The sequence below is a fragment of the Pongo abelii genome, chromosome 5, assembly GCF_028885655.2.
Source record: "Pongo abelii isolate AG06213 chromosome 5, NHGRI_mPonAbe1-v2.0_pri, whole genome shotgun sequence".
NCBI lineage: Eukaryota > Metazoa > Chordata > Mammalia > Primates > Hominidae > Pongo > Pongo abelii.
In genome coordinates, this window is record NC_071990.2 from 82,183,155 (window position 1) to 82,197,769 (window position 14,615).

Genomic DNA, 14,615 nt, shown 5'->3' on the forward strand with positions numbered 1-14,615 from the left:
CAGGAAGAGCATGAAGAAAATGATATAATGATGGAATTTTTGAGAAATAATAAGGTATTTTAGTCAACAAGAAAAGATCAATTCAATCAAAAACATGGAAAGAAAGATCTAGGCCTTAGAGAAGGGAGACTTTTGGCTCTAGATGGAAGGATTTTCATTTATTAGAACAAGATTTTCATCTTAACCTGAAACACAAGAAAGATGATTACAGATGATTATAGACATAGTGATGTGACATTGAAGGAGGAAGGATGGCCTGTTTTTTTTTTATGTATTGAAAGGGGTCAGATATTTTTCTGAAAGTTATAAAATATGCATTGAAAGATTAGGTTGTTAATGTTGCAAATAGTTGAAATAATTCCTGTAGAGAGAGTGAGAAAGCTTACCAATGAGGTGAAGTAACTCACTCCATGGAAGTAGAAGTTCAGCTTATGTTCAGAAAATATGTGGTTGTGTGACTTTCTTCCTAAAGGGAAAAGCAGATGGTTACTTTGATGCAGAAAATGATTATAAGGAAGTTAAAGATCCTGTCAAGAAACCATTGAAGTACTGGTTCATGAAGTCTAAGCTGGTTTGGAAAAGACATGTGAAAGTATAATTGAATAAAAATAAAAAACGTGATCAATGGTCTTGATGTCTTGCTGAGGCCACAAAGCAAGTTTTAAGAAAAGAAGGAGATTGGAAGATAGGTTAAAACTATGTGTTTAGAAAAAAAAAGGTAAAAACAAAAAACAAACAAACAAAAAAACTATGTGTTTAGGCTGGGTGCGGTGGCTCATGTCTGTAATCCCAGCACTTTGGGAGGCCGAGGCAGGTGGATCACGAGGTCAGGAGTTTGATACCAGCCTGGCCAACATAGTGAAACCCCATCTCTACTAAAAACACAAAAATTAGCCGGGCATGGTGGGGCGCACTTGTAGTCCCAGCTACTCAGGAGGCTGAGGCAGGAGAATCGCTTGAACCTGGAGGTGGAGGTTGTGGTGAGCCGAGATCATGCCAGTGCACTCCAGCCTGGGCAACAGAGCGAGATACTGTCTCAAAAAACAAAACGAAAAAAAAAAAAAAACAACAATAACAACAACAAAAAAAAAACAAAACAAAAAAATACTATGTATTTAGAAGTGTGTTAGATTTGTTTTGTTTAGAAGTAAATAGTAAAATTATTTTAAAGTTTAAAATATCTGTGAATCTTCAACTGGCTCACTATCTTCTTTCAATCCCAGTTTCTGACATTTTTCTAGATAATTTTACTATTTATATGGACAACCACCCATACATATCTATCTTCAATTTTTTTGACTTTTCTATCTTCATTAAGATTCATTTCCTTTAATAATCCTAATCTCACGTGAAATTAAGAAGATGTGTATTAATAATTGAAATACAAGATAGGCCTATTAAAATGATCACATTTTGGGGATACTTTCTCAACTCAGCTTCTATCTTGTGAGAATCCCAAGCAACATGAAGAGTCTATGTTTAGATGCTCCAAGTGACAACTAGCATTAATTCTCAGTTATGAGAGTTGGCCATCTTGTATGTCCAGCCCAGTCAATTCTTCAGATAATTGCAGATCTGGTTGACATCTGCCTGCAACCTCATGAGACTTTAAGAAAGAACCACCCATCTCAGCCCAGGCAACCCACATAAGCATGAGAGAAATTAGTTGTTATTTTAATATATTACATTTATGGTAGTTCATTATGCAGCCACTGGAACAATCTATGTCATGTTCAATTTCTGCTTTTACTGAATAAATTTTTAGTAATTAATGTCAAGATTCTACTATAGTGAATGGTTTCTACTATAATAAATGGTCTTCTGTATAATTCTTTATAGAAAGATTTAAACTTCAAGCAGTATTTCTCTAAATTAAACACCATAATTCTTAATTCCTAGAATGAATATAAAATAAGCCAGGAGAAAAATGTGAAGAAAACTGCTGGTTATTCAGAATCAATGCTTTAAAAAATCTTTAAAACTATTCATATCATTAGGTTATAATAAATTGGGAAGGGTCTTTTAGTATTTGCCTAGCATAACATACTGTTCCTTTGGAAATGGAATATTTAATTAGTGTGAATCTCACTGTATTATTGCCCCAGACATAGGCAGTAACCATGCTAACATGAAATGTTTGTATTTAAATTCACTTGTCAGCATTACAATTATTACAGTTTCAAAGAAGTTAGATTTATATGACAATACTTAAGTCTCCTTTCAACTCTATTTTTTTCTAATTCAAATGAAATCTTAAATCCTCAACAACAAAAATGATGACAATGACTATGTTTTCATTATTAGAAAACAACTATTCATAAAAGTACATTTTTCATTTAAAGGGAAGATAAACTAGCACTTGATGTACGAATGTTAAGTTGGTCTGTAACGGATTTTCTACAAAAGTTAAGAATAATATTTGGGTTAATTAATATCAATGTTGAAATCATTGGTACTCGTGAGAAAAATGACACTTGAAACTCATTGTTGGAATGTGTTGATAGCTCACTAATGACTAGAGATTTGCTAGAAAGCCCAAAATTCCCAAGAACAAGATCAAACATCTCAGGTTCTTTCTTCAAAAAATAGTTCTGAGAAACTGCATCCACAGGCCTGTTAGCTGTGCTACATCAAATGTGTCCTCACATTAGTACCATAATCTGTTAACATTATGAAAATGATAGAGAATGAGATTAATAAAAATTTCCCATTTTCTCAATAAAAAATAGATTTTATCTTTTTTTCTTTAAATATCAATGGACTGAGTACCTAAGAGAACTTTTATTTGATTTTAGTGGCAGGTTTCTTTTTTAATAAATATTTCACATAATGACTATTTCACATTAGTGAAGAAATAGCTGAAGTGTAAGTACACAAAATTACTCACAAAATGTGAATTCCAGAACTGTAATTATTATTATCCTAAACGATGTGCATTCAAAGTAAAATTTCAAAAGCACACAAATAACCCAAATTACTGAAAACTGTTATATGGTAGATTGATTTCACTGAAATTTTTATGATGTTGACTTTTCATTTCTTTCTCATTTTTTTTAACCCAGCCATGCTTATTAATTCCTCTTGTATCAAAAGGGACATCATTTTGACTTAACCCAAAATTATATGACAACATCAGGCCATTATTATTCAATATGTGTGTGATAAATTGATCAACACCTTATGCTTACCACAAAAAAAAAGCACTGAAGGTTGGATTTAACTATCTTTCAAAGTTGCTTTTTTTCATACCAAAAGATACTGAACAATTTTTCTGGTGATTTCTTAAAGAAGGTATTGGTTTAATATATTTTCCTGCTGGACTTTTATGCAAATACTATAAAATATTTGGCATATAGTTCAAACAAACCATTCATATTTCTCCAGTTATGCTATATTTTGGAACTAGGACATAATTGCCTATATGCTTTCTCTAATATCAGGTCATTGTAGCTATGCCACTTCTGCATGCAGTTCAGATAAAACTCTTATATATTTGAAGACTTCACAGTACTGACTAAGCTGGAAAACTTTGCCATAAATCTAGGAAAGCTCTACAGGCACATACTACCCCTCGTGCAAAAAAAAAAAAACTCTTCCTAAAAGTACAAAATAAAAAACCCAGATATAAGCAACTGGAAAGTATAAATAAACTATATACATATGTATTGCAGAAAAAAATATTTAAATATATGAAGTAATACACAACACACAAGGAAGACACTGGGTAAATATGTCCACAGCCAGATTAAAAATACAACTTCAGAGTACAGAACAAGTAAAAAAAAAAAAAAGTAGAAACTCACAAGTAAAAACATAAATCAGAACTCGACGGCCAAGAATAGCATGACTAGAATATGGGATTTTATGAGAAAACTGAAAATCGAAAGAAAATAAATCATTTCAGAAATAAAGACACATGTAGGAAGAACACACAAGTTACTAGAAAAGTAAAGGAAAGAAAAATAAGACAGTAGAGACTAGGAAACTAAAAAACACATACACTTTAAAAACTCAAAAAATGATAAATATAGAGGCCATGCAAAAAAATAGCCAATATAGTTCTTCTTATAGAGATCATTCACCTCTTTGGTTAGATGTATTCGTAGATATTTCAATTTTTTATGGCTAGTTTAAAGAGTTCTGTTCTTAATTTGGCTCAATTATATTGGTATATAGTAATGCTATTGATTTTCATACATTTTTTTTTATTCTGAAACTTTATTGAAGTCATTTAACAGTTATAGGAGAATTTTATTATAGACTTTATGGTATAGAATCATATAATCAGTAAAGAGAGATATTTTGCCAACTTCTTTTCCAATTTGGATGATTTTTATTTCTTTGTTTTGCCTAATTGCTCTAGCTAGGAATTCTAGTACTATGTTGAAAAAGAGTGCTGAGAGTGGACATTCTTATCTTGTTTGAGTTATCAAGGGGAATAGTTCCAGCTTTTGTCTGTTCAGTATGATGTTGGCTGTCGGTTTAATATACATGCCTTTTATTATGTTGAGATATGGTTCTTCAATTCCTAGTCTGGTGAGGGTTTTTAATCATGAAATGGTGTCGAATTTTATCAAAAGCTTTTTCTGTGTTTATTTGGAGATGATCATTGTTTTTTGTTTTTAATTCTGTTTATATGGCAAATAACATTTATTGATTTGTATATGTTGAACCATCCTTGCATTGTATGATCAATGCACCATTGATCATGGTGAATTAACTTTTTGATATGCTGCTGGACTTGGTTTTCCAGTATTTCCTTGAGGATCTTTGTGTCTATATTCATCAAGGATATTGGCCTGAAGTTTCCTTTTTTCATTGTTTATCTGCCATATTTTGATATCAGAATGATGCAGGCTTTGTAGAATGAGTTAGAGAGATGTCCCTCCTCCTCGATTTTTTGGAATAGTTTCAGCAGAATTGGTACCAGTTCTTCCTTGTACATCTGGTATAATTCAGCTGTGAATCCAGGTGGTCCAGGATATATTTTGGTTGGTAGGTTTTTCCTTGTTTTTTGGTTTTTGTTTTGAGACAGAATCTTGTTATGTTGCTGAGGCTGGTCTCAAACTGCTGGGCTTAAGTGATCTCCCTGCCTCTACCTCTCAAACTGCTAGTATTACAGGCATGAGCCACCACACACAGCCTGGTGGGTAGGATTTTTATTACTGATTCCATTTCAGAACTCGTTATTGGTCTATTCAGGGTTTTACTTCCTTCCTGATTCAATCTTGGGAAGTTCTGTGTTTCTAGGAATTTATCCATTTCCTCTAGATTTTCTAATTTGTGTGCCTGAAAGTATTCATAATAGTCTCTGAAGATCTTTTATATTTCTGTAAGATTCGTTGTGATATCATCTTTGTCTTTTCTGATTGTGCTCATTTGGTTCTTGTTTTTATCTTTGTTAACCTAACTGGTGGTCTATCAACTTTGCTTATTCTTTTGAAGAACAAACTTTTTGTTTCACTGATCTTTTGTATGAATTTTTGCATCTCAGTTATGTTCAATTCTTCTCTAATTTTAGATATTACTTTTCTTTTGCTAGCTTTGGAGTTGGTTGGCTCTTTTTATTCTAGTTCCTCTAGGTGCAATGTGAGACTGTTAATTTGAGATCTTCTTAACTTTTTGATACTGCTGAAAGAAATCAAAGATGACATAAGTAAATGGAAAAATAATCTATATTCATAGATTGGAAGAATCAATATCATTAAAATGGCCATACTGCCCAAAGTAATTTACAAATTCAATGCCATTCTTATCAAGCTAGAAATGTCATTTTTTACAGAAGCCAGAAAAACTATTCTAAAATTCACTGGGAACCAGAACAGAGCCAAAAAGCCAAAGCAATCTTGAGAAAAAGGACAAAGCTTGAGTTATCACATTACCTGACTTTTAAATACAGTACAGGTCTATTGTAAGCAAAACAGCATGGTATTGGTACAAAAACAGACACATAGACTAATAGAACAGAATAGAGGACCCAGAAATAAAACCATACACCTACAACCATCTGATCTTCAACAAACTTGACAAACACACTATGGAGAAAGGAATTCCTATTCAATAAATGGTGCTGGGATAACTGGCTATCCATATACAGAAGAATGAAACTGGACTTCTCTTGATATGGTTTGGCTGTGTCCCACCCAAATATCATTTTGAATTGTATTTCCAATAATCCTCAAATGTCATGGGAGGGACCAGGTGGAGATAATTGAATCATGGGGGCAGTTTCCCCTATCCTGTTCTTATGTTAATAAGTTCTCACGAAATCTGATGGTTTTATGAGGGGCTTCCCCCTTTGCTTAGCTCTCATTCTTCTTCTTCCTGCTGCCATGTGAAGAACATGTTGGCTTCCCCTTCCACCATAATTGTAAGCTCACCCATGCTGAACTGTGAGTCAATTAAACCACTTTCCTTTATAAATTACCCAGTCTCAGGTATGTCTTCATTAGCAGCATGGGAACAGACTAATACAGTAAATTGGTACCAGTAGAATGGGGCACTGCTGTAAGAATACCTGAAAATGTGGAAGCAACTTTGGAATTGGATAACAGGCAGACGTTGGAACAGTTTGGAGGGCTCAGAAGAAGACAAGAAGATATGGGAAAGTTTGGAACTTCCTAGAGACTGTTGAATGGCTTTGACCAAAATGCTAATAGTGATATGGACAATGAAGTCCAGGCTGAGGTGGTCTCAGACAGAGATGGGCAACTTTTTGGGAACTGGAGTAAAGGTCTCTGTTGCTATGCAAAGAGACCGGTGGCATTTTGCCCCCACCCTAGAGATCTGTGGAACATGGAACTTGAAAGAGATGATTTAGGGTATGTGGTGGAAAAAATTTCTAAGTGGAAAAGCATTCAAGAAGAAGCATAGCATAAAAGTTTGGAAAATTTACAGCCTGATAATGCAATAGAAAAGAAAAACCCATTTTCTGAGTAGAAGTTCAAGCTAGCTGCAGAAATTTATATAAATAATGAGAAGCCAAATGTTAATCACCAAGACAATGGAGAAAATGTCTCCAGGGCATGTCAGAGACCTTCATGGCAGCCCCTGCCATCACAGGTCCAGAGGTCTAGGAAGGAAAAATGGTTTCATGGGCCATACCAGGGACCACCTGCTCTATGCAGCCTCAGGACATGGTGCCCTGTGTCCCAGCTGCTTCAGCTTCAGCCTTGGCTGAAAGGGGCCAAAGTACAGTTCAGGCCATTGCTTCAGAGTATGCAAACCCTAAGCCTTGGTGGCTTATACATGGTTTTGGGCCTGCAGGTGCACAGAAGTCAAGAATTCAGGTTTGGGAACCTCTGCCTAGATTTTAGAGGATGTATAGAAATGCCTGGATGTCCAGGCAGAAGTTTGCTACAGGAGCAGGGCCCTCAGGAAGAACCTCTGCTAGGACAGTGTGAAAGGGAAATATAGGGTTGGAGCTCCCACACAGAGTCCCCCTGGGGCACTGTCTAGTGGAGCTGTGAGAAGAGGGCTACCATCCTCCAGATGCCAGACCAGTAGCTCCACAAACAGCTTGCACTGGGCACCTGGAAAAGCCACACACTCAACTCTAGCCTGTGAAAGCAACCATGAGGGGGCTGTACCCTGCAAAGCCACAGGAGTGGAGCTGCCCAACATCATGGGAGCCCACCTCTTGCATCAGCATGTCCTGGATTTGAGACATATAGTCAAAGGAGATCATTTTGGAACTTTAATGTTTAATGACTACTCTATTTGATTTTGGACTTGCATGGGGCCTGTATCCCCTTTGTTTTTGCCAATTTCTCCCATTTGGAACAGGTGTATTTACTCAATACTTGTATCTCCATTGTATCTAGGAAGTAACTGGCTTGTTTTGATTTTACAGGCCCATAGATGGAAGGGACTTGCCTTGTTTCAGATGAGACTTTGGACTTGGACTTTTGAGTTAATGCTGAAAAGCATTAAGACCTTGGGGACTGTTGGAAGGTCATGATTGTGTTTTGAATTGTGAAGACATGAGATTTGGGAGGGGTCATGGGTGGAATATATGGTTTGGCTTGGCTGTGTCTCCCCCCAAATCTCATCTTGAATTGTAGTTCCCATAATCCCCACATGGCATGGGAGGGACCAGGTGGAGATAAGTGAATCTTGGGGGCAGTTTCCTGCATCCAGTTTCATGATAGTAAGTAAGTTCTCATGAGATGTGATTGTTTTATAAGGTACTTCCCCCTTTACTTGGCTTTCATTCTTCTCTCTGCTGCTATGTGAAGAAAGACATGTTGGCTTCCCCTTCCACCATGATTATAAGTGTTCTGAGGCTTCCTCAGCCATGCTGAACTGTGAGTCAATTAAACCTCTTTTCTTTATAAATTACCCAGTCTCAGGTATGACTTTACTAGAAGAATGAGAATGGACTAATACACCTCTCTATCACCATATACAAAAATTAACTCAAGATGGATTAAAGAATTAAATGTAAGACATCAAACTATAAAAATTCTAGAAGTAATCTGAGGAAGTATCCTTCTTAATATTATCCTTGGAAAAATAATTTATTGCTAAGTCTTACAGAGTAATTGCAATAAAACAAAAATTGACAAGTGGTAACTAATTATTTCTGCACAGCAAGAGAAGTATCAAGGAAATAAATGGACAACCTATAGAATGGCAGAAAATATTCACAAACTATGCATCTGACAAAGGTCTAATATTCAGTATCTGTAAGGAACTTGCACATATCAAGAAGAAAAAGCAAAGAATCTCATTAAAAAGTGAGTAAAAGACATGAACGAACACTTCTCAAAAGAAGACATATGGTTGGGTGCAGTGGCTCACATCTGTAATCCCAGCACTTTGGGAGGCCAAGGCAGGTGGATCACCAGAGGTCAGGAGTTTGAGACCAGCCTGACCAACATGGAGTAACCCCGTCTCTACTAAAAATACAAAAAAAAAAAAAAAAAAAGCCAGGGATGGTGGTGCATGCCTGTAGTCCCAGCTAGTTGAGAGGCTGAGGCAGGAGATTCGCTTGAATCCAGGAGATGGAGGTTGCAGTGAGCCGAGACCATGCCACTGCACTCCAGCCTGCGCAACAAGAGCAAAACACCATCTAAAAAAAAAAAAAAAAAGAAGACATACAACCTGCCCACAAACACACACAAAAAATGCTCATTATCGCTAATCATCAGAGAAATGCAAATCAAAATCACAATAAGATACCATCTCACACCAGTCAGAATGGCTTTCATTAAGAAGTCAAAACATAATACATGCTGGCAAGTCTGCAAAGAAAAGAGGACAATTATACACTGTGGGTGGCAATGTAGATTAGTTCAGCCACTATGGAGAGCAGTTTGGAGATTTCTCATGGAATCAAGAGTTGAATTACCATTTGACCCAGCAATCTCATTGCTAGGTATATATCCAAAGGAAAATAAATCATTCTACCAAAAGGACACATGTATGTTCCCTGCAGCACTATTCAGAAAAGCAAAACCATAGAATTAACCTAGGTGCCCATCAATTATGAATTGGATAAAGAAAATGTTGTACATATATACCATGAAATACTATGTAGCCATAAAAATGATAAAATTATACCTTTTGCAGCAACATTGAAGCAGGTGGAGGCCATTATTTTAAGTGAATTAACACAGGAACAGAAAAAAAATACTTCATATTCTCACTTGTAAGTGGGTGCTAAACATTGGGTACATGGACAAAAAGATGGGATCAATAGACACCGGGGACTTACACTGGGGGAGAGAGAGGAGAGGAGAGCTGAAAAACTACCTATTGGGTACTACGCTCACTATCTGGGTTATGGGTTTGGTTATATCCCAAACCTCAGCATCATGCAACATACTCATGTAACAAACATGCACATGTATGCCCTGATTCTAATATAGAAGTTGAAAAAGAAAATGAAATTTCCAGTGAGTGTGTAAGGGGGAATACTAAAAACGAAAAGTCAAACCAATAGAGTAGAACAAATATTAAAATCCATAGTTCATAAAACTTTAATTTAAAAAAGGCATATTTAATAAAAACATTATTTATAAAAGGTGGGTGGGAGAACAAATCAATCTTACTTATTGAAAAGGAATATATTACATATGAGGACAAAAACTCAGAATGATCAATAGTCAAACTAACAGATTTGCAGTGGGAGGGCCAGGATCCTTTTGCATACAGTCTTTAGAAGGATTAAAGATTAGACAGATATTAGACCTTTCAACAGCAACACTCTATATCTGAGGAAAATTTAACAACATATTTTCCTAAGAGAAAAATTCTTCAAGAAACCAAGGTATTACAGAAGAATTGACATGAGGTCTAGTGGTGAGCATTAAGCATATATGTGTGTAAAACTGATAATAAGGGTAAAAGTTATTTTTTAAAATCTATAAATGTCATATGTTCTTAGTATTTCGATATAATGCAATTAACAATGTAGAATAAGCTCACTGATTACCTTAAATATTGTAGTTGGGAGTAAAGGCTGTCACTTTGAATTAAACACTATGGGAGAATGAGAGAATGGAAAAGAAAAGGTGTTCAACTAAACTCATTACAGCTTATAGAAGAGAACCAAAAGATGATATCTAATTTGTTTAATTAAAGAGATTAATTTTGAAAGTAAATATTTTAACAAAAATAGAAGCCCTGCTAAATAACAGATGACATATCATAAAGAGCAAAAGACCACATTATAAAAGTAGACACACACATATATATGATTTAATAAATGTACATATAAAATATATATACATAAATACAGCACAAAAATATGACATTAAACATTAGAAGTAATATCAATAAATGTAAATAGACTTAATCCATCCAGTAAAACATGGAGATTATCAGATTGGCTAAAAAGCAAAATCCAAATTTATGATGTATACAAAAGTTATTTCTAAAACAAAGAGGCACAGAAAGGTTAAAAATAAATAGATTGGCCAAAGTATGCTAGAAAAATAACTTTTAATGCATCTCTCTCAATCCAAGACAAACCAAAGAAACAAAATTACAGGATCCCTAAATGGTCTAATCAGTAAGGTAAATGTTCTAACACGTATCAAATTCTGAGCCTCAACAAATAAAATGCACCATATTTATAAGTGTCAATAAATTAGGTAATACACACACAGAGACAAAATCTGAATACTGTATATAATATAAAAGGTATACTTTGACCAAAATAAGATAAAGTTAAAATTAACTTTTAAAATAAAAAGCAAAAACTAATAATATTCAAAGGCCCTTTTGCCTGGAGATTAAGTCTTAAATTGTCCAACACTTGGATCACTGGAGAAATACACAACAAAAATTCAGAATTTCTAAAAAATAAAGTAACAAAAATATGATATCAGAATTTAAGAAACAAGTTTAAAGCAGTGTCCATAGACACACATATAGAACTAAATCATTTTTCAGTAAAATGAAAATGAAATAACTAAATTTTCTACTCAAACTGAAAGAACACAGAAGGAATGTTTGACATGAAAACAGAAATTAATAAGCTAAAAAACAAGAATGCAATTCATCCAAAAGCTGCTTAATTTAAAAAAATCAACCAAAGTAACAAATGCTAGATATCTTAAGAAAACAAAAATGGGGAGCGCAAACATATGAAATAATAAATGACAATGGAATAGGTACTAAAAGAAAAGACTACTTTTTACACTTCTATGAAAACAAACTTGAAAATCTAGATGAAATACACAACTTTTTTTTTTATTTTATTTTATTATTATTATACTTTAAGGTTTGGGGTACCTGTGCACAATGTGCAGGTTTGTTACATATGTATACATGTGCCATGTTGGTGTGCTGCACCCATTAACTCGTCATTTACATTAGGTATATCTCCTAATGCTATCCCTCCCCCTTCCCCCACCCCGCAACAGTCCCTGGAGTGTGATGTTCCCCTTTCTGTGTCCATGTGTTCTCATTGTTCAATTCCCACCTAACCAAACATGCAGTGTTTGGTTTTTTGTCCTTGCGATAGTTTGCTGAGAATGATGGTTTCCAGTTTCATCCATGTCCCTACAAAGGACATGAACTCATCATTTTTTATGGCTGCATAGCATTCCATGGTGTATATGTGCCACATTTTCTTAATCCAGTCTATCATTGTTGGACATTTGGGTTGGTTCCAAGTCTTTGCTATTGTGAATAGTGCCACAATAAACATACGTGTGCATGTGTCTTTATAGCAGCATGATTTATAGTCCTTTGGGTATATACCCAGTAATGGGATGGCTGGGTCAAATGGTATTTCTAGTTCTAGATCCCTGAGGAATCGCCACACTGACTTCCACAATGGTTGAACTAGTTTACAGTCCCACCAACAGTGTAAAAGTGTTCCTATTTCTCCACATCCTCTCCAGCACCTGTTGTTTCCTGACTTTTTAATGATTGCCATTCTGACTGGTGTGAGATGGTATCTCATTGTGGTTTTGATTTGCATTTCTCTGATGGCCAGTGATGATGAGCATTTTTTCACGTGTTTTTTGGCTGCATAAATCTCTTCTTTTGAGAAGTGTCTGTTCATATCCTTCACCACTTTTGGATGGGATTGTTTGTTTTTTTTCTTTTTTTATATATTATTTTATTTTATTTTATTATTATTATACTTTAAGTTTTAGGGTACATGTGCACAATGTGCAGGTTAGTTACATATGGATACATGTGTCATGCTGGTGTGCTGCACCCATTAACTCGTCATTTAGCATTAGGTATATCTCCTAAAGCTATCCCTCCCCCCTCCCCCCACCCCACAACAGTCCCCAGAGTGTGGTGTTCCCCTTCCTGTGTCCATGTGTTTTCATTGTTCAATTCTCACCTATGAGTGAGAATATGCGGTGTTTGGTTTTTTGTTCTTGCGATAGTTTACTGAGAATGATGATTTCCAGTTTCATCCATGTCCCTACAAAGGACATGAACTCATCATTTTTTATGGCTGCATAGTATTCCATGGTGTATATGTGCCACATTTTCTTAATCCAGTCTATCATTGTTGGACATTTGGGTTCTTGTAAATTTGTTTGAGTTCATTGTAGATTCTGGATAGTAGCCCTTTGTCAGATGAGTAGGTTGCAAAAATTTTCTCCCATTTTGTAGGTTGCCTATTCACTCTGATGGTAGTTTCTTTTGCTGTGCAGAAGCTCTTTAGTTTAATTAGATCCCATTTGTCAATTTTGGCTTTTGTTGCCATTGCTTTTGGTGTTTTAGACATGAAGTCCTTGCCCATGCCTATGTCCTGAATGGTACTGCCTAGGTTTTCTACTAGGGTTTTTATGGTTTTAGGTCTAACATGTAAGTCTTTAATCCGTCTTGAATTAATTTTTGTATAAGGTGTAAGGAAGGGATCCAGTTTCAGCTTTCTACATATGGTTAGCCAGTTTTCCCAGCACCATTTATTAAATAGGGAATCCTTTCCCTATTGCTTGTTTTTGTCAGGTTTGTTAAAGATCAGATGGTTGTAGATATGCAGCATTATTTCTGAGGTCTCTGTTCTGTTCCATTGATCTATATCTCTGTTTTGGTACCAGTACCATGTTGTTTTGGTTACTGTAGCCTTGTAGTATAGTTTGAAGTCAGGTAGCGTGATGCCTCCAGCTTTGTTCTTTTGGCCTAGGATTGACTTGGCGATGCGGGCTCTGTTTTGGTTCCATATGAACTTTAAAGTAGTTTTTTCCAATTCTGTGAAGAAAGTCATTGGTAGCTTGATGGGGATGGCATTGAATCTGTAAACTACCTTGGGCAGTATGGCCATTTTCATGATATTGATTCTTCCTACCCATGAGCATGGAATGTTCTTCCATTTGTTTGTATCCTCTTTTATTTCATTGAGCAGTGGTTTGTCGTTCTCCTTGAAGAGGTCCTTCACATCCCTTGTAAGTTGGATTCCTAGGTATTTTATTCTCTTTGAAGCAATTGTGAATGGGAGTTCACTCATGATTTGGCTGTTTGTCTGTTATTGATGTATAAGAATGCTTGTGATTTTTGTACATTGATTTTGTATCCTGAGACTTTGCTGAAGTTGCTTATCAGCTTAAGGAGATTTTGGGCTGAGACAATGGGGTTTTCTAGATATACAATCATGTCGTCTGCAAACAGGGACAATTTGCTTCCTCCTTTCCTAATTGAATACCCTTTATTTCCTTCTCTTGTCCGATTGCCCTGGCCAGAACTTCCAACACTATGTTGAATAGGAGTGGTGAGAGAGGGCATCCCTGTCTTGTGCCAGTTTTCAAAGGGAATGCTTCCAGTTTTTGCCCATTCAGTATGATATTGGCTGTGGGTTTGTCATAGATAGCTCTTATTGTTTTGAGATATGTCCCATCAATACCTAATTTATTGAGAGTTTTTAGCATGAAGGGTTGTTCAATTTTGTCAAAAGCCTTTTCTGCATCTATTGAGATAATCATGTGGTTTTTGTCTTTGGTTCTGTTTATATGCTGGATTACATTCATTGATTTGTGTATGTTGAACCAGCCTTTCATCCCAGGGATGAAGCCCACTTGATCATGGTGGATAAGCTTTTTGATGTGCTGCTGGATTCGGTTTGCCAGTATTTTATTGAGGATTTTTGCATGAATGTTCATCAAGGATATTGGTCTAAAATTCTCTTTTTTTGTTGTGTC